This window comes from Aulonocara stuartgranti (genome assembly GCF_965226115.1).
Source record: "Aulonocara stuartgranti genome assembly, chromosome: 7".
NCBI classification, from domain to species: domain Eukaryota; kingdom Metazoa; phylum Chordata; class Actinopteri; order Cichliformes; family Cichlidae; genus Aulonocara; species Aulonocara stuartgranti.
This window is the reverse complement of record NC_138945.1, coordinates 18113558-18134496: the sequence shown is the minus strand read 5'-3', so window position 1 is coordinate 18134496 and position 20939 is coordinate 18113558. Positions and strand designations below refer to the sequence as shown.

General features: G+C 40.6%; 1 long non-coding RNA gene across 2 annotated transcripts; it reads left to right on the top strand.

Annotated features, from left to right (window-relative positions):
- Positions 1-12742: 12742 nt before the first annotated feature.
- LOC309711852 lies at positions 12743-17660 on the top strand. 2 transcript variants are annotated; one of them, XR_014278115.1, is made up of 6 exons: positions 12743-12959; positions 14068-14215; positions 14321-14409; positions 14580-14887; positions 15573-15755; positions 15850-17660. It is a non-coding gene; the product is annotated as an uncharacterized lncRNA (long non-coding RNA). The 2 variants fall into 2 exon arrangements; XR_014278116.1 differs by lacking the exon at positions 12743-12959 and adding an exon at positions 12987-13181.
- The last annotated feature ends 3279 nt before the right edge of the window (positions 17661-20939 follow it).

Below are 20939 nucleotides of genomic sequence, written 5' to 3'. Positions count from 1 at the left end.
AGAGTTCACCAGCTTGTCCTTTAGAACCGAGGGAAGAATGGTGTTGAAGGCACTGGAGAAATCAAAGAACATGATTCTCACAGTGCTTCCAGCGGTCTCCAGGTGAGCGAGGGAACGATGTAGGAGGTGAATGACGGCATCATCCGCTCCAATGCCAGGCTGGTAGGCAAACTGAAGTGGGTCCAGTGATGAGCTTATTAGGCGCCGAAGCTGAGCCAGGACCAACCGCTCCAGGGTCTTCATCAGGTGGGATGTCAGAGCCACCGGCCTGTAGCTGTTGAGGTCCTTGGGGCGTGAAGTCTTTGGCACTGGTACAACACAGGAGGTTTTCCAGAGCTGTGGAACTCTTCCCAACCTCAGGCTCAGGTTGAAGAGGTGCTCCATCACCCCACACAGTTGGTCCGCGCAGGACCTGACGACCCTCGAGCTGATGCCATCTGGACCCGCTGCCTTCTTGCCATTAATCCTCCTCAGTTCCCTCCTAACCTGGGTGGTTGAGAGAGACAGGCTGGAGCCTTGTGTTGAGTGTGTATTGGATGCTGTTGTTGGGGGTGGGGGGGAGTGAGCAGGGTGAATAGAGGAGGTGTGAAGTGTCTGAGGTGGAACAGCAGCAGTGGGGGTGGGTGAGTCTGCAGCCGATGTTGCAGACTGCCTCATGGCTGAGTCAAATCTGTTGAAGAAATGATTCAGTTCATTTGCCCATCTCACATCCCTCCCAGGCAGAGAGTTCTGCTGTTTGTGGCCCGAGATGGTTCTGAGGCCTCTCCAGACTTCACCAACGTTGTTTTGTTGAAGCTGGTTCTCCATCTTCTGCCTGTAGCTCTCCTTCCCATTCCTTATCAGTCCCCTCAGCTCTCTCTGCACCCTTTTCAACTCCTCTTTGTCTCTGGATTTGAAGGCCCTCCTCTTCTGCTTGAGGACGGTTTTAATTTCTGGGGTAATCCAAGGTTTGTTGTTGGAGAAACACCGTACAGTCCTGGTAGGTACAGTGTTATCCACACAGAAGTTTATATAGTCAGTAATGCATGTAGTAAGGCTGTCGATGTCCTCACCGTGGTCATCACAAATCACCTCCCACACAGTCGACTCAAAACAATCCTTAAGAGCCTCCTCGCTCTCCTCTGACCATCTCTGTACTGTGCGGGTGGCTGGTGGCTCCCTGCGCACTAAGGGCTCATACACAGGGACAAGGTGCACCAGGTTGTGATCAGATCTGCCCAGGGGAGGGAGAGGTGATGAACTGTATGCCTCTTCTGCATTGGCATACAGTAAGTCCAGTGTTTTATTGACTCTGGTTGGGCAGGTCACATACTGGGTGAAGGTGGGCAGTGTGGAGTCCAGTGAGGCATGATTGAAGTCCCCTGATATTATGAGAAGGGCTCTCGGTGATTGTGTTTGCAGTCTGCTGACCACAGAGTGGAGAGAGTCACAGGCTGCATCCGCGTTGGCCGAGGGGGGGACATACGCTGTTATCGCGATAACATGCGAGAACTCCCGGGGCAGGTAGTACGGACGCATGCTAACGGCTAACAGCTCAATGTCTCTGCTGCAGAGTTGCTCTTTTACAGTGATGTGCCCAGGGTTACACCATCTGTCGTTCACAAAAACTGCCAGTCCCCCTCCTTTCCTCTTACCGCTGTCTCTGGTCCTGTCCGCTCGCAGCAGCTGGAATCCCGGTAGTGTCACGCTTGTGTCCGGAGTTAGCGATGTTAGCCACGACTCCGTTAGCATCATGATGCTACATTGCCGGTACTCCCTCTGTGACCAGGTTAGCGACATGAGCTCATCCATCTTATTGGGCAAAGATCTTACGTTTCCAATAATTACAGAAGGAAGAGATGGTCGATAACGTCTCCTTCTCGGGCGACGGCGCTCCTTCCCAGCACGACACCCCCGTCTTTTCCTCCTCAGCTCGCTGGGAATATCGGGTCTGTCCGCCGGCAGTACCGCTGCAGGACTCAGCGCTAACAGCTGATCCTTACTGTAAACAAAGGATCTCTGCTCTGGGTCCCCAGACACGGGTGAAAAAAGTAGAAATAAACTGAGAAAAACGACCAGGACTAGCACAAAACGGTAGAACATGGTTGCAGAGTCTAATTACTAATACGTTAGTTATAAAAAAATTACGAGAAAAAAGATAAGAAAGAAAGAAACTCAGAATGAGCAGAGCTGCTGTAACAGGCTGCCGCACACGGGGGGCGCCGGATATGTCATATCTTCATATCTTCATATCTATCTAATAGACTCCAATTTGTTCATCTAAATGGAGAGTCCTCTTCACACACTGAGGTTAATTATGGAGTTCCACAGGGTTCAGTGCTAGGACCAATTCTGTTTACACTATACATGCTTCCCTTAGGCAGTATCATTAGAAGACATAGCATACATTTTCACTGCTATGCAGATGACACCCAGCTCTATCTGTCCATGAAGCCAGATAACACACACCAATTAGTTAAATTGCAGGAATGTCTTAAAGACATAAAGACCTGGATGGCCGCTAACTTTCTGCTTCTTAATTCAGATAAAACTGAGGTTATTGTACTCGGCCCTGAAAAGCCTAGAAATATGGTATCTAACCAGATTCTTACTCTGGATGGCATTACCTTGGCCTCCAGTAACGCTGTGAGGAACCTTGGAGTCATTTTTGACCAGGACATGTCCTTCAACGCACATATTAAACAAATATGTAAGACTGCGTTCTTCCATTTGCGCAACATCTCTAAAATTAGAAATATCCTGTCTCAGAGTGACGCTGAAAAACTAGTTCATGCATTTATTACTTCCAGGCTGGACTACTGTAATTCATTATTATCAGGATGTCCAAAAAACTCACTGAAAAGCCTTCAGCTAATCCAAAATGCTGCAGCAAGAGTCCTGACAGGGACTAGAAAGAGAGAGCATATTTCTCCTGTTTTGGCTTCCCTTCATTGGCTTCCTGTTAAATCCAGAATTTAATTCAAAATCCTGCTCCTCACATACAAGGTCTTAAATAATCAGGCCCCATCTTATCTTAATGACCTTGTAGTACCATATCACCCTATTAGAGCACTTCGCTCTCACACTGCAGGCCTACTTGTTGTTCCTAGAGTATTTAAAAGTAGAATGGGAGGGAGAGCCTTCAGTTTTCAGGCCCCTCTTCTGTGGAACCAGCTTCCAGTTTGGATTCAGGAGACAGACACTATCTCTTCTTTCAAGATTAGGCTTAAAACTTTCCTTTTTGCTAAAGCATATAGTTAGGGCTGGACCAGGTGACCCTGAATCCTCCCTTAGTTATGCTGCAATAGACGTAGGCTGCCGGGGGATTCCCATGATGCATTGAGTTTTTCCTTTCCAGTCACCTTTCTCGCTCACTATGTATTAACAGACCTCTCTGCATTGAATCATATCTGTTATTAATCTCTGGCTCTCTTCCACAGCATGTCTTTTATCCTGTCTTCCTTCTCTCACCCCAACCGGTCACAGCAGATGGCCGCCCCTCCCTGAGCCTGGTTCTGCCGGAGGTTTCTTCCTGTTAAAAGGGAGTTTTTCCTTCCCACTGTTGCCAAAGTGCTTGCTCATAGGGGGTCATATGATTGTTGGGTTTTTCTCTGTATCTATGAAGCGCCTTGAGGTGACTTATGTTGTGATTTGGCGCTATATAAATAAAATTGAATTGAATTGAATTGAAAAAGGCGGTACACATTAGATACCAGGTCGGTCTTTAAAGCACCTAATCAAAAATGATGCACTGGTCGTAAAAATCACAGAAAAGGCTCACCTGATCTAAATAATAACAATGATAACCTTATATATTTTTGATTTTTGAACATTTAAAAGAGGCTTTACATCTTTAAATTTCAGCGTATTTTTAAACAATTAGTTCCACCTGAAAAAAATAACGATTGGTATCATGTGGTACTCACAGACAGGCCCACACAGCATTACTTTTATTGATTTTTTTGCCCATATCCTTTTCCTTTTGTTCAATGGGGCATCAAGGAGGAATGTCTGTCCAGAGGACAAGCTTTTTAGACAGATGGCCAAGAATCATAACTGTGTGTCAGGATGGGAGGTCAGGACCTTTTTTGGCCCCTTGTTCCAATAAGCTTTTTATGACCAGCCAGGGCAAAAACCACTCTACAGACACATCCTGTACTCTCTCTCACACACACAGACACACACACACATTTTAGATATGGTGCTAAAAGAGAGATTTTTCAAAAACATAGAAACCTTTAGGCTAACTTTATAGATTGAATTTTGAATGAATAAGCAAATTCCATTTGTGTTGGTGTCAGAAAGGACATCGGTGTCGATTTCATTTTCCAAGCCTGCCTTGGACAGGCCACAAATCTGACAAAGGGGCCACCACAGAAACAAACAACCATTCACACTCACATTCACACCTTTGGGCAGTTTAGAATCACTGGTTAACCCAACCCCACTAATTGCATGTCTTTGGCCTGTGGGAGGAAGTCAGATTACCATCTTTCTGTAAAGCAACAGTGCTAACTGTAATAATGTGAATTATTGTTTGCAAGATGGTTTGTTCCACAATGGACTGTGTTGCTGCACGGACGTTTTAGAGTGACACACAAGTAAGGAGTTTGGGCCAGATTGTTAGGCTGTATGTTGCTGTTGTACATGGCAGAGGACCAATCTGAGTCGCATGACTTGTTAATAAACCTTTTACCCCGTTGGGTAGGAAATAGATATTCTGGAGTCTGTTGTGAATGAGACCAGAATATAACACTAACCACAGTGTTGCTGTGCTCCCCTTTATGCTTCTCCCTTGAGATGCTCTCCCAGGCCTCTTAGTGGCACTTCAGATGCTTCAGTAGGTGTGTTTGTAGCTCTCTCTCCCTTCGGTTTTTGTCTTCATTAACTGAAAAGCACGCCATATCAGATTGAGACAGGTGACTGACTGAATATCCCATTCCTACACCTCCAGAAACTCTCTGGTTGCGTTTGCAGTATGCTTTGGGTCTTTGTTCATTTGCACTGAAAAGAACTCATGTGTGAGTTTTGTGGCATTTGGCTGAATCTAAACAGATAAAATAGCCCTGCATACATATTTTATCCTGCTACTTCTAGGAGCAGTTGCATCATCTATAAACACTAGCAACCTCCTTCCACTCCCAATTTCTGCCAAAGTCTCAAGAAATTATTGAGATTTATTATATAACCACATATAATCGCTGTTCTCAATTCTGTAACATAAAAAGGTCCACAAAACTACCATTTATAGTTATCAATACTATTTTTTAATGAATTAACACAGAGAATGTGAAACGTGCTTATTTTAAACTAGTCTGTACATTCAAAGTGGGGGTACGAAAGCTTCCGTGTGTTGGACGCATACATTTGTATCCCACACTCGCTGAAATGGGAGCTCAGGTGCCTTTATCAACTCCCTCCCCTGTGTCTTTGGACTGTGAGAGGACAGCTGCTCCAGGTAATCCAGCGTAGGTCAAACATGTAAACATTAGACAAAAAAGCCCCAGCCAGGATTAAACCAGTAACCTTCATGCTGTGAGGTAACGCCACTAACCACTCTATTTCAGATATCTTGTCTGATGGCATCATCTCACAAAGCAAACTCTCACCTCTGTATGACCTCTGTTCCTTAGACCTTTGCACCATATACCTTTATTTGAGAACAGCCTAAAAATGATAGCAACTTTTAATTGTATTGTTTTTTGGGTCACTCTGGGTCACAGTCATCAGATTTAAGGAAAAAATTTTGAAAACTTTTGTGTGTTGTCATAATGTCAACCCCAGGGTTAAAATCCACTGTGGTGACGTATGGAGGCAAAACTACAAAAAAACAAAGGCTGACTGTCCAAAAGCTTAGAGACCTATTTCTACTTAAAGATAAAGGCAGAAAACAGAAGCTAATTACACTTTTTTTTGTGAAATATGCAAACCTCTATCAAGTATTGGTGCATGTTAATCATGGTGTTCTGATCTAAGTAAGCAGGTACATCATTTCTCCTTACATTTGACTGAATATTTATACAGTTCGCATTCGTCTTAGAGAAACTGAAATGTCAGCAAACTAGTCAAGAAAGGTGACCATGTTTAGTCTTTATTTTTGTCTGCTGGTTCCCAAAAAGATTGTTCTCCTGAAGTAACCCAAGCAATGTGAAATTAAAGGCATTCATTTTTTTAAAGCATAGATATCAATCAGATTATTTAGACAATGATTCCTTTTTGTTCCTGTGAGCAGTAGCACTTATGTTGTTTTGAAACCCATAGGATGCCCTTGAGCTAAAGTGGTGTCAAACACCACTAAGAAAAACTTTACAAAGGTTTTTATTAGTAAAACAGAGAGAGGCAGTGTGTGCATCGGTAGAACTTAGATCTTACTGTTTATCTTTTCAAAGGGAGCTAAATTGCCAAAGAGTATTAAACAAAAATGCACTCCTCACAATACTATAACTGGCACATTCAGCACAGACTGTTGTAGTTAAACTGTCGTCTCTGGAACATGCTTATTGTGAAGGAATGCAGAAGAGAACAGGTGTGGCTGTTGTGGTATCTCAAGAGCTGCCGGCACATACTGCTCAAGACTACTGACTGTCTCATTAAAATATTTACAAAAAACAAGTATGGAAATCTGTCACTTCTTCTACAAGAAACATATTTTGTTAACGTAATATTTTGCAGGTTGTCTAGTAATTTTTCCAAATACACAATCGTAAGCTGGGAATTAAGGTGTTGGGCGTCAAGTGACAAGTTTTAGATTGGTTATTTTACACTGAATTAAAACCTGAAGGCGCTCAGGGAATATACTTGTAATTTCTACTGAATTTAAATTTAAATGCAAGGAGTAAGGCTGTAATGTGAACAGTGGCGTCTCTAACGCCATGAAAGTCATCTGAGAGACAGGAAATGAGCCATGACTGTCCTATTCCAGAGAAATTGTATTTACCGTTGATTTTTTCTTTAAAATTAATATTAAAAAAATTCTAAAAAGTACACCAATGATGTTAATTCATAGCATTAATTAGAATGGTATTTGTTCAGTACTCTGGTGGGATGAGCTACACAAGTTAATCGTGTCTGCACTCGAGAAATGAAATTTGAAGATCTTTAACCTGCAGGAAAAAAAACATTTACTCTCTTTAAGAGAAGCCAAATATTAATATGGTTATTATAGTGAGCTAGAGGCTACATAGTGGGGTAAAAAGTGTGACAAACAATCTAGGGCTTCAGTGGAGGGAGAACCCTTCCACTACATTAAACTGAAATTTTTGATGTAGTTAGGCTTTTTGTTTTTAATTTAGTGTCATAGTTACATTGCCATGATGCCATTTTCACCCTTTACAAATCATATAAAGTAACCTAGTCCACCCTGCACTCAGACTCACCTTTATAGCACAGCTAAGTTATTCTGAGTGACTGCTAATGCACAGTGTGAGTCATGTATTTTTCCCAGAAAGCAAAAGACAGAAAAAGGAGAGGGAGAGAAAGCAAAGTGAATGAGTTCAGCTGTTACCTTGTTTCAACAGAAAAAGCAGCTGGTTTAGCTTTGAGCAGCTGTTAAAGACGTTGAGCCAATGACAGATGTGAAGCTATATCTATCAAAATGTGCTAGCAAAATGTAACACCATGGGCAGAGTGAGTGCAGGAGTGCACTGTTTCTTAACTGGTGTGCCACGAGGATGATCATGGCATTTTGTCTGTCTGTTTCAGGCATTTTAACTCCTGCTTTTTATTTTAAAAACAAAGAAAGAACTGTTTGTAGGTCGTTACTTCTATACATGCATTTATTTTAGATTTTGCTAGTTCTAATGAAACATGAGCAGCACACCAACATACTTGTGTAAACTCTAACAAATGTTTTTATGTGTTACTAAATCATCCACTATATCTGCAAGACTATTATACACCCTCATATAACAACTTTGAGTTTAATAAAATCAGAGGAACAGTAATATATCATATCATAGCATGTACAAATACCCTAATTTAAGCAAATGCATTTTAAAGCACTACCATTATTCCTACTCATCCAAGTTGCTATAATTGTTGTGCTTCATAAAACTTGCACAGTTATGAAGATAATTACATTAATTAATATTTTATGATGTGCACTGGTTTGACCGCTGATGTGAATTACCACAAAACAGACCGAAAAGACTATGAGGTTGTGAACAGGTTTAGCAGTCCTGTGCTTCAGCTCAGTCACGGGGGGGCACAAGTCAGTGTACACCTAGTGTCAGTCCCAAGCCTGGATAAATGAAGAGGGTGGCATCAGGAAGGGTATCTATCCAAATCAAACATATGGAAAAATGTGGTCTGAGGCCAGGTTAACAATGACCACCATTGGCCAACAGGGTGCTGGTGGAAACTGAGCAATTGTTGACTAAAGACAAAAAATGAAGAAAGGGGGAAGGTAGTTAGGAGCCAGTGAGAGAGAAGCAAAGGCAGGAATTTGAAGGTGATAGTTGGAAGTTCAAATGTAGGGACAAGGACTGGTAAAGACAGGGAAGGAAAGTATTCAAAGAAAGAGTTTGGCAATGAAAAAGTGGGATAATCAGGGAGATTAAAATAGTAGACAGGAGCACTAGGAGGCTAAGCATACAACAAGAGACATGGCATAGACAAAGGGAGAGTCTTAATGTGAGAGTGTAGGTGGAGAAGGTCAGAAAGAGCTGCACTGTATTTTTGCGGATCTATAGAGAGCAGATGATAGAGTGCCGAGAGAAGCAAAGCGGTGCTGCAGGAGGAAGTCAGAAGTGTCAGAGATGTGAGGTTCAGGACATACATGAGGGAAATAGTGTTGAATTCTGTGGTCAGAGTGAAACACCGAAGGTCTGCTCTGAGCCTTTTCTTATTTGCAGTGGTGATTGACTACTTGACAGAGGTCAGGCAGGAGTTTCTGGTGTTCAGAAATGACATTGTGATCTGTAGTGAGAGTAGGGAGCTGGTAGACAAGAACCTGGATGTTTAGATGAGTCAAGATGAGTTTAATACACGAGGTCAAGAGAGGTGAAGAATAGAGCGCAGTCAGGGTGGAGTAAGTGTCACAACTTAGGGCTGATTTGTGAAGCAAGGATAGCAGCAAGTGTGAAAGTGAAGGTTTACGAGATGGAACTGAGAGCTGCTCAGTCTGTGTAGCAGGCTGGGAATAAGAAGATGTGATAGAGGATAACTGATGTTTGAATACAAAACTAAGATTGCATTTTTTAAGCTTTATGTATCCTGAGAATCGTACTGAAGAAAAAATGAAGAAAATAATCCACTCTTAATTTTGATGCGCCAAGTAAAACTAATTTAACTATAAAATTAATTGTACACTAGTATCTTTAGGAGGAAGGATGAAATGTGAGGAGATTTCCAGCTGTGCAGACTTATGTATTTTTATTAAATGTTGCATACAAACAGCTCATTTCTGGCTACCATAGCAGCCACTACAGATTGTTGCATACAGTTATTGGCATAATTATTTGTTAAAAATTATTTTATTTTAAGAGATATGTGAGAGAAGGAAGGGAACCTACAGAGACTGCGTATGTATATGACCCAGAGTGTTGTGCTACATCCTTTATGAGAGGATGACAGAGTCGCTCCGGATGAGTGAGAGGTGACCTTGTTGCTACCGATGTTCAGTTCACCACTGAATATGCTGATATGCAAGTTACCCATATGGAAAAGAAATAGTAAAAACTTATAAAAGACTTGCATAAGATGTGGCGTACTTCATACAGTGAATCATATAAGGTTAATATGATTTACTAATGAAAGTGGCCACTTTCTCATTACTTTCACATGTATTGTTTTAGGAAGTTTCATTTATGTAATTTTTCAAGGGATCTTACATCTGTTTTCACTCTTGTATGCTTTTCATACAAGTTTCACACAAGACAGATACGAAATGTATAAGATTTATATATATCTTTTCCATATTTCTTATCCCAAAAAGTTGATTCTATTCATCTGGACGCAGCATTTTCAGTGGGAGAAATGTTTTGTCACTCATTCAAGCGACTTCTTCAGTCTCAGCTGACTGCAGGTTTCCCCAACCTTATAAACAGTACCTCTGCAATTTTTGTTACCACAAAACAGACCGAAATTGTCATGACAATTGACCAACAACCACTGATCAAAGACCATTTATCAATGACCATTGATCGATCAGTACTCATAGATCAATGGTCCATTCACAGAGAGTTAGGGAATGGCTGCAATCACAGCATTGTAAGATGATAAAAGATGTACCTTTAGGCCCCCTTCTCGATTCAGAGATGGTCTTTCCCTTTTCACGTAAATGGCGTCCTTGACTCCACGCTCAAACCAGCGTTCCTTCCTGTCCAGGATGTGTACATCCTTGTCACTGAAAGAGTGTCCACTGGCCTGTAGGTGTAAACAGACTGCAGAGTCCTGGCCTGACGAGGTAGCTCTTCTGTGTTGGGCCATCCATTTAGCCAGAGGTTGTTTGGTTTCCCTGCTCTATAAATCATGGCAATCCTCCTGGCACTTTACAGCGTACACTACATTACTCTGTTCGTGCCAGGGGACTGGATCCTTGGGGTGGATCCGCCTGTTTTGGGGTTTGAAAGCCACAGAGATGTGATGTTTAAATAAACCTGCAGTCAATTGAGACCGAAGGAGTCACTTGGGTGAGTGATGAATAGAATCAACATTTTGGGATTTCTTTACCTGGATGATTGAGCATGCATCGACAAGTTATTTCCATGTTACTGGCTCCTTATTCAACCAAACCCTCTCATAAAGTTATACAAGTATATTATAAAGGACAGCTGCTTCTTTGTGAGTGTAGCTGGTCAGAAAAGGCGGAAATAGGTAAATGAAAAGAAATAATGAGTGTTCCAATCTGCTAAACTAGCAATGATGTATCCATATGTCAGTTGGAGAAAGAGCTAGACAGACACACTTAACCAGCACAGGTGCATATAAATAGAAACATTTCTACAGAAATGTTGGCTCTCAAAGAAAAATACCACAGAAAACCTATTGGGCTCATCTACAAGAGTCATAGCAGGCTTCACTTATGACTGTGTGTGTGTGTGTGTGTGTGTGTGTGTGTGTGTGTGTGTGTGTGTGTGTGTGTGTGTAGGTGTGTGTTTGCTGCGCTGAAACGATGATCTGAAATGGTGCAAATGTCTGTCACTTTAAAAAGTAACTTAGTTAATGCTTGTTCATCTTCTGTAGTGCTACCTAAATGCTGAAGTATCACAACCCCAACTTTATTGACATCTACCTATATGTACGATAAGTACAACAAGGACAAAGGACGGACAGATGGTGGTGAAATTATGTTTTAGATTTATTGACAAAGCATCTAAGATCATTTGGATCACTTTTACTCCTACCAACGATGATCTTCACCACAGCTTGTCTTGCTTCTATCAAGCTGAAGTAAGAGACCATAATATAAAACAAAATAACAGGGTGGATTTCCCCTTAAATATTGGCCCGAAGCGATACACTTCATTGCTCACAAAACACTCAGTGCACTGTGCAAAAAGAAATGATGCGTATGTTTCGGTAAACAGGTCATACAAAGTCACCTGTTCACATAGCTGGGGTCTGCTGAGGCTTGTTTCACTTCAGGTCAAACTGAATGAAGGGAAAATGTAGCCTTTTTTGTGTACACAGGATGAAATGTGCATGAGAGGTTTTGGCAATTGTTTTAATTTGGTAATTGTATAATGCATCTCCCCATCTATGTCTGTCACTCAGTCTCACAGATACACAAAAACCCTGGGACGTGAAGTACCTGATGTTTGCTTTCCAAGCCGCTGCAGGGAAATAGTTTGCAACTGTCAAGACTTGTTCTTCTAAAGCTTATGTTAAAACCGCACCAGTGCGAACTGATGAGCATAATTATAGCCGTATAAGTGTCTGAGGTTCTTTATGAATGCACTGATTTAGAGGGAAAAACAGGGGCAGGTTAAAAACAAGATCTAAAAGCAAGAAGAAGTCAAAAAATAGACACACACGTATAGAGATTCCACTTGTCACATGTCCTCCCCACCCACATGTGCAGGACGTCCAAGAAGAGAAGCGATGGGTCAGATATGTGACATGACTGCTGGGCCTCATCTTTCAACACACGGTCACACACGCTCCAACTCTCTATACTTGTGCCAGCAAAGATAAAACACTGTTTTCTTTCCCTTTTAAGCAAGAGCTATCAAGTAAGCAGAGAACAGGCTGTATGTTCTATCTACAAAGTCAGTGTTACTGTGCGGTGATTCATGACACAGAAATGCTACATCTGCTCAGGCGTGGGAGTAACGCTACACTCTTAGAAAGGATGTGTTAAAAAATGACACAAAAAATGTGTTGTTACACTATTAACACATTTTGTGTAAATTTTAACATAACATGTGTAAGAAAATGTGTAAACATTGAAAAAATGTGTAAAACGCTTAACACACTTGATGTGTTGCACAGTTTAACACATTTTGTGTGTTATTTTCAGAATCTAACAACAGGACCTAAAATTAGCAGCTCAGTAATTTGATGCTAGCCCTGTGTTTAGTGAAATAAATTGTAGATTAACAATGTATTATAACTATATTAACTGAATAAATAAAATGTTTAGTTATTGTTTGTTTTCCTTAATCCTTTCCTCATTACTTTCAACAAATAAAACATTTTATAATGTAATGTGGACCAAGGTATGGTGTACTAAAATTCTGAAAGAGGATTAATTTTTTATTTCTCAATATGTATGGCATACCAATTAATGGCGATGGCTATACTATAAGCATAAGTATCCACAAAGAACAGGCTTAATTTTGACCGTAACATGTGAATACAATTGAAGCAAAAGTAGAAAATGAAATGAGTAAGAACACACATGCTTAAAATTGAAACAAATTCTGCCCAGCAACATGACATACCGGCGGCGGCGGGAAGGGGGCGCTATCTTTCGCGCCAATGAGACAAAGGAGACAAAGATGGAGGTTACGTCGCCTAGTATGTTGTCAGACCTTACAGTAAGTAACATTTACCAGTTTATCTTAATGTACTGAAAATATGCCGGGTTTCTGGAAGAATGTGAATTTATATAAAATATAGGAGTTTAGAGTTTAAGTTAATTACTGCTTAACTATACCTAGCTAACCTTAATGTAACAGTCTTGCTAACATATCCTACTCTTAATTTTATTATTAGTTCTTGGATTTCGTGCCATACTCCATTAGAGTTAATGTGTTTTGGTAGTATTTTTATGTATTACTTTATTCATGTATTTATCTATTTACTTTATTTATGTATTAGAGTATTCAGAAATTGCTCTTAGAACCAGTGTGGTAGTTGGCTAGCGGCTCCGACAGGCATTATGTTGTCTATGAGCAACGCCAGAGTCAGCACCTAACCGTAGCAGTGTTGAGTAAAATGACAATATTGTCGTTAGCTCTGAATATAGCAAATGTAGTTATCACCGCGACCATTCGTTTACTAGCAGAGAATAGGAATAAAGACTGAGTAACTTTAACATGAAATATACCTCATATTGACAGAGATAATTATTTTTTCAAGCAGTTAAAGCAGTTTTTGCATCTAGTATGATTAACTAAAGTATGTGCACATTCTTTTTTAAGGCTTATTGCTGGAAACATGCTCTGATATAGTTTCTTTTTTATGCAGAACTTCTGAGGAAGTAATAGTCAGTGTTATTTAAAAAACCAAACAACAGCAACTTGACCATGCAAATTATCTTACTTATTTAGCCATGTGTTTCATTTTTTCAGCACACATATGACAACTTAGAATCTGTCAAAGTCCTTGTAACCACTTTTATAGATGAGAAAGAAATTTGTAAAAAAAAAAAAATTCTTATTGTCAGCAGTGCCACAGACATCAGACATCACTATTAGTCAGGATCAGATTTATTCACCAAGTAGCAACTAGAAGATAAAATCAATTTATTTATTATTCAGAATTTCTTTTAGTCATTGCGTTATAATCACGTAGTTAAGAAACCGCCTTCTTCTGCTGCAGCTTTTTGAGTAAACTCGTGCTTTTATGCTCTGTGGAAATTTGCTGTCATGACTTTGAAGATTATTGCAGAGAGGTAAAGTGTCTGGTGTTGCCTTTACACAGTCTACCATTACCACAGAAGAACAAAGTCAACCCCTGAAGTCACTCAGGAAAGCCCCACAGATTCTTAAGGAGTATGAAACCTGTCGGTGCCATCGAGGAGGCTCCTTGTGAAGACTTGCATTGGGGATTTGGTGGAGAGGTGTGGTTAGTAAGTATCGCACTTTACTGTACTTTGTTAAAATTTTGCAATGAATGTTTTCCTTTAAAAATGTTGAAGTGCACAGAAGTAAAAAAGTTTACCTTTGTTTTCCAGTTACCCTCTTAGTGCAGAGAAGCTAACTGTAGCAAAAAGCATCCTCACCACTTTTCCACCCTTAAGTGGCAGGACAGGGGGAAGGATTTGTAAGTAAATTTAGCATTTTAATAATGTAAATTCCACTACATACTGTAAATTGCACTTGTTCCCACTTACTGTGTATCGTTTAACCTTTATCTAATTATTTATTAGAGCTTTTTTTCTCAGTTAAAATTGCTCAGCTGTTACCCATATACCTCTGTCCTTTCTTCCTCAGGAGCATTATTATGATCCAGTCTCTCATTGTGGATTCCGAGAGACTAAACTGCGCAACCTTAGACGGAATCTCGACCAGGGGCAGAGACATTATAAGAAGCGAAAAGTGACAGATGACTGTGGTGAAGACAAGAAGCTCAGGCGAGAGGATGGGAATACCAGCAGCACAGATGAGTGGGTCACCCAAGTTATTGCGGCCCTCAGCTGAGAACCTTCCAATTATCATGTCAGGCATGGAGGAAACATACACCAGTCTCAGAGCCTGGAATATTCGGAGAGTACCCACGGTTTTTGGACATGCCAAGTCTGGTAAGTTGCTTGGTTCTCTGGTAATGGTTTATGTACTCCTTCTCCACTCAGTTGTGTTTTGCATACAAAGTATGTAACAGGAGTCGATACATTTGGAGGTATGTTTATGAGCTCCTAGTGAATATTTTGAAAGTTTTATAACTTCAGAGTTTGATCATTACTCCCTGCGCACTGATTACAATGAGCATCACTTTTCACATGGTCCAAAATCTTAGTCGTACCACCAAATGACTATCTAATAGTAGGGACATCAAATGACAATGCAGAAAGTGCTGCTTGTGGAAGTGAAAACCCTACAAAAAAATCACCTAAACCTGTATGAAACTCTGCTTTCAGCAGCACTATTTTCAACAAAAAAGCTCTACAGGACAAACCGCAGATAGACAACATAAGAAATTGTCTGCTAGAAAGTTGAACATCAGCTAAAAAGTCCTAATTTTTTCTCAGGGTCTGATGGGACCCAAATCATAGCTAAAATTAAGGAATAATGGACTTGTATTCAAATACCACTCCAAGTAAATTGTTGTTTAACTGTGTAGGTAAGCTAGATGTGGAATGGGTAACAGAAATGTGATACTGTAAAGTTTGATCTTAGCCATACAGCTACCAAATGGACAGAATGTACTTTTGATTTAATGTATTTAATGCTTCATTTTAAACTTAAACACTTCTTTTATTTCCGTAGGCTGGACTTGGAGTTTGGCAATTTTACAGGAGGAAAGGTGGATCTCTTTTTGCGAAAATGGGAAGCCAGTATCATTCCGAAGCTCAAATCAATAGCTGCCCTGGAAACAAGAACCCCCCCGCCATGTGTTAACACACCTACTCCCACCAGTTGGTGCCAGTCGTTGCAGCCTTTTTTGCACTGGTATGTATTCAGTAAAGTTCTCACGGTATTTACCTGAGGAAAGCATTTGTCTACACCTCACTGAATACTATCTTTATCTTCCCCCATCTCCAAGCCTGGAACAAGTATTGCATCGCTTTGCAGTGATCCTGAAGCATCATCCACAACACACCAACCCCAGCTGATATGCATCGGTGATCTAAAGAGGGCAACCAGGCAGTACATCATTGTTGCTAAGAATGACAGAGTAACCATTTCTCTGAATGATGGCCTGACGTGTGCTGTGGATAAGCTTTTCAAACTGTACTGGGTATGTAACTTGTCCTATCCAGCACCACTTGGCTCCGTCTTCACCTTCTTTGATTTTGTCTATGACCTGCCGCTGTCCACCCAAAGGAAAACCAAAGTACTGGAGCTGATTGCACAGATTAAAGTATGCAAGTAAAATGTTCACCTGTCCAAAATGTAGAGAGTCTCTGTTCACAGAGGTGAGAAACCTCATTTGGCATCTTTGTCAAATACACTGCTTATCAGGACTGACCATTTTTATGCCTATGCAGTGGAAAGGTCAGACAATATGAACTGATTGGCTGAAATTTTTGATTTTTGTATTTAAACCCAAGGTACAAAATTGTATAACCTGGATGCTATATTCGCCAAAATGTATGTTTTTCTGTTTGCATGCAACTGCACATTTGTTAAATGTTGACAATTTGTTGAAGATGACAATTGTTACCTTTAAAAATTTTAATTCATGTATTGTCTGGATTATATCAGAACATTATATATATACACTCAACAAAAATATAAACGCAACACCCTTGTTACTGCTCCCATTCCCCATGGGATGGACGTAGAGACCTAAAATTCATTCCAGATACACAATATAACCATCCCTCCCAAACAGTGGTCACAAATCAGTCCAAATGTGTGGTAGTGGGCACATCTGCTATATTGAGATAATCCATCCCACCTCACAGGTGTGCCACATCAGGATGCTGATCTGACATCATGAGTAGTGCACAGGTGTACCTCAGACTGCCCACAACAAAAGGCCACCCTGGAATGTGCAGTTTTTTGCGCCATTGGAGGTCTGGGGACCCAGAACCGGTCAGTATCTGGTGTGACCACCATTTGCCTCATGCAGTGCAACACATCGTCGCATGGAGTCTATCAGATTGTCAATTGTGGCCTGTGGAATGTTGGTCCACTCCACTTCAATGGCTGTGCGAGGTTGTTGGATATTCGTGGGAACTGGTACACGCTGTTGTATACGCCGGTCAAGCACATCCCGAACATGCTCAATGAGTGACATGTCCGGTGAGTATGCTGGCCATGCAAGAACTGGGACATTCTCAGCTGCCATCTGCCCTGAACAATGTGAACCATGATTCATCCGTGAAGCGCACACCTCTCCAACGTGCCAGACGCCATCGAATGTGAGCATTTGCCCACACAAGTCTGTTACGGCGACGAGCTGGAGTCAGGTCAAGACCCCGATGAGGACGACGGGCATGCAGTTGAGCGTCCCTGAGACGGTTTCTGACAGTTTGTGCAGAAATTGTTTGGTTGTGCAAACCAATTGTTCCAGCAGCTGTCTGGGTGGCTGGTCTCAGACGATCTTGGAGGTGAACCTGCTGGATGTGGAGGTCCTGGGCTGGTGTGGTTACACGAGGTCTGCGGTTGTGAGGCCGGTTGGATGTGCTGCCATATTCTCTGAAACGCCTGTGGAGACGGCTTATGGTTGAGAAATGAACATTCAATGCACGGGCGACAGATCTGGTTGACATTCCTGCTGTCAGCATGCCAATTGCACGCTCCCTCATTGCTTGTGGCATCTGTGGCATTTTGCTGTGAGACAAAACTGCACATTCCAGGGTGGCCTTTTGTTGTGGGCAGTCTGAGGTACACCTGTGCACTACTCATGATGTCAGATCAGCATCCTGATGTGGCACACCTGTGAGGTGGGATGGATTATCTCAATATAGCAGATGTGCCCACTACCACACATTTGGACTGATTTGTGACCACTGTTTGGGAGGGATGGTTATATTGTGTATCTGGAATGAATTTTAGGTCTCTACGTCCATCCCATGGGGAATGGGAGCCGTAACAAAGGTGTTGCGTTTATATTTTTGTTGAATGTATATTGAAAAAATTGAAAAAATTTTTTTGACATTTTAATGATCTAGAGAGATAGAAAGCTAGTCAGATATGAATTTTGTTTGATTTTGTAAAGTAAAAATTGTGATATAGCTTTGGCTAAAATTGAATTTAAAACATTTTAATTGAAAAGATTCTGACAGTTGTTGTTCATTCAGTTTGTAATGATTTATAATATGCCAAATAAAAAATGGAATTCAATAAGTGTATAATATATACCCATCTTTTTTCTCCTTTTTTAAAAAAAAAATTGAAATGTACACATTTTAACACATCTTTGTGTCAAAATAACACATCTTTGTGTTTACATTTTTTAACACAGAAGATGTGTTAAAGGAGCAGACACATTAATTGTGTTAAAACTGACACATCATGTGTTGTCCCTAATCTGATGCAGCACATGTGTTAAAATTTAACACATGATGTGTCAATTTTAACACATCCCTTCTAAGAGTGTACATATATGACTTGTGCAAGTGAGTGCGTACTGTATGCTGCATTCCCAAGGTTTATCTCCCAAACTGCCCTCCTTTTGCAGCTAATATTTTCAAGCATTCTTCCTCTACCACCTCACCATTCGATTCAAAAGCCCTGCTTTCAAACACTGACTATAATTAATACACACATACATGACTTAAGTGTGTGACACAATAACAAAGAGTGTGTTTGTTTTCATAAAGTCTGGATCAAATATTTTGAGACACACAACACAGGGTACTCTCTCTTCATCACCTCCCACACAAACTGTCATACCTTGTCACTTAGTGAGTTCCCAGTAATTATGACATTTAGTGCAAATGCATAATTTGTGTTAGGTTTACTTGAGTTTTCAATTATTGTATCGTAGATGTCCTTGTCCTGGAGATGTCTCTTCTAAGTTGCTGTCCTGTTTTGTTCATAAATAAAGTGCAAAGGAAAAAAATAAAGGTCGTTTACCATAAAAAAACAAGGTTTACTTTACTTTTTTCACAGTCTTGTTCATCATGCCCTGCTACCAGTGTAAAACCATGCATCCTTTTATTTTAGCATTGTTGCAAAGAACCAACAAATGTTGCAGAAATGCAAACTTGCACTTTTGCAACTTCATTTGTAATCAGAAATGCACTTGCAAAAGTATCTATCTATCTATCTATCTATCTATCTATCTATCTATCTATCTATCTATCTATCTATCTATCTATCTATCTATCTATCTATCTCTCTCTCTATCTCTATCTCTCTCTCTCTCTCTCTCTATATATATATATATATATATATATATATATATATATATATATATGTATATATAGATAGATAGATAGATAGATAGATAGATAGATAGATAGATAGATAGATAGATAGACGATTTTCAATTTTCTTGTAGTTTATTGCACTTTTTTGCAATTAATGTAGTTACTATGGACTTAATGCATACATATTATTAAAATATGGGCTATAACAGTTGTATAGCAACTTGAAATGCTCCCACAAATGGCACTACAACATGTAAAAAAATAATATAAGCTCTGGCGGACTTGGTTCTATAGTAGGTCTTAAAGGGTTAAATAAATATCGTCAAATAATCGAGATCTCAATTTCAGTGAAAATAATCGTGATTATCATTTTTGCTATAATCGAGCAGCCCTACTATACGCTTCTCCTTTTTGCTACCATAACGGTACGAGTTGTATTTAACTTACCTCGACATGCTTGCGCAGGTTTGATGTGGAATTTTTAAAAGCTGCTAACTCAGTATCTCTGTGCAAACACAGCTTACACTGCATAATAAAGCTGTTGCCTTTCTTGCACTTGAAGCCGAAATGGTCTCTTAAATACGGCCAGGGGTTCACATCCGTTTCTTCGAGTTCAGGGTCAGCAGAATTCGACGGGGCTTCTTTTTTCACTGGATCGGTAACACCGATGTCAGACTCCATCTTTAAAGTGACCTTAGCGCCAATTTGTTCTACTACCCATCATTCCCTGCAGTATTTCCGAAGCGCAATGGTTTTTTTTATTTTTAATTTACTCTGTAACGGGTGTGATCGAAAACGTAGCGAACTACAATACTTTTTAAAAAATATACTTAAGTAAAAGTAAAATTACAGACTTGAAAAATGACTTTAAAAAGTACAAATACACAAAAAAACGACTCAATGACAGTAACGCAAGTAAATGTAATTCGTTACTTTCCACCTCTGCTTCTGGGGTATACTCTCAGCAGCATATTAAACATGTCAGGTCCCCATAAGGAGAATCATGTGCTAACAGCTGTCTAAATGACTCAGGTAAAGTTTGTAGCATGCGTGCTTGTTGTTTTTGTCTGCTTCCACTTGTCTTTGCACTAGGATGATGTCGGTGTAAATGTGCAGTCATATTTGTTGTGTTCCTAGTAGTGCTGTCAGCGTTAATCTCGTTGAAATGACATTAACGCCATAACGCGGCAAATCTCCGTTAACAAGTTACCGCGGTTCGCCCCGTGCGTGGTGGGGCTGGACGGCGTCAACACATTAACAAGCAAGCTAACTGCGCTAACGCACTAATTCCCACCAATTGAGCATTGCGTGGCACATCCGACATACTGTTTTACTTTTGTCCATGACGTGCTTACCATCATGGTCATACTTCACATGAAAACCAAGATAGTTCCAAACGCCAGATCTGAATGAGGGTGGGGGAGGTTCAATTTGCCATGTTGCAACGAGCTTAGCTTCTGTCTTGCTAGCTTGCGCTGCGCTCAGTTGATCTGCACTCGACAGTGCAGCCTAGGCGGAGTAGTCGAACGCAGATCCACTGATCGCTCAACACAGACAGCATCGTCAGAAGAAAAGTTGATAAAATAAATTTAAAAATTTGTATTGTTCGATACATATGCGTACCGAACCGAAAGCACTGTATCGAACGGTTCAATATCGATGCGAGTATTGTTGCACCCCTAATACATATGTATATGGGAGACAGAGAGAGAGTTGCTAAATTATTAGTAAAATAACAAGTTTTAGGAGGACAAACTTCTGTTCCACAAAGGTTAAACATTAAACACAGCGATTACGCTCAGACCACAGG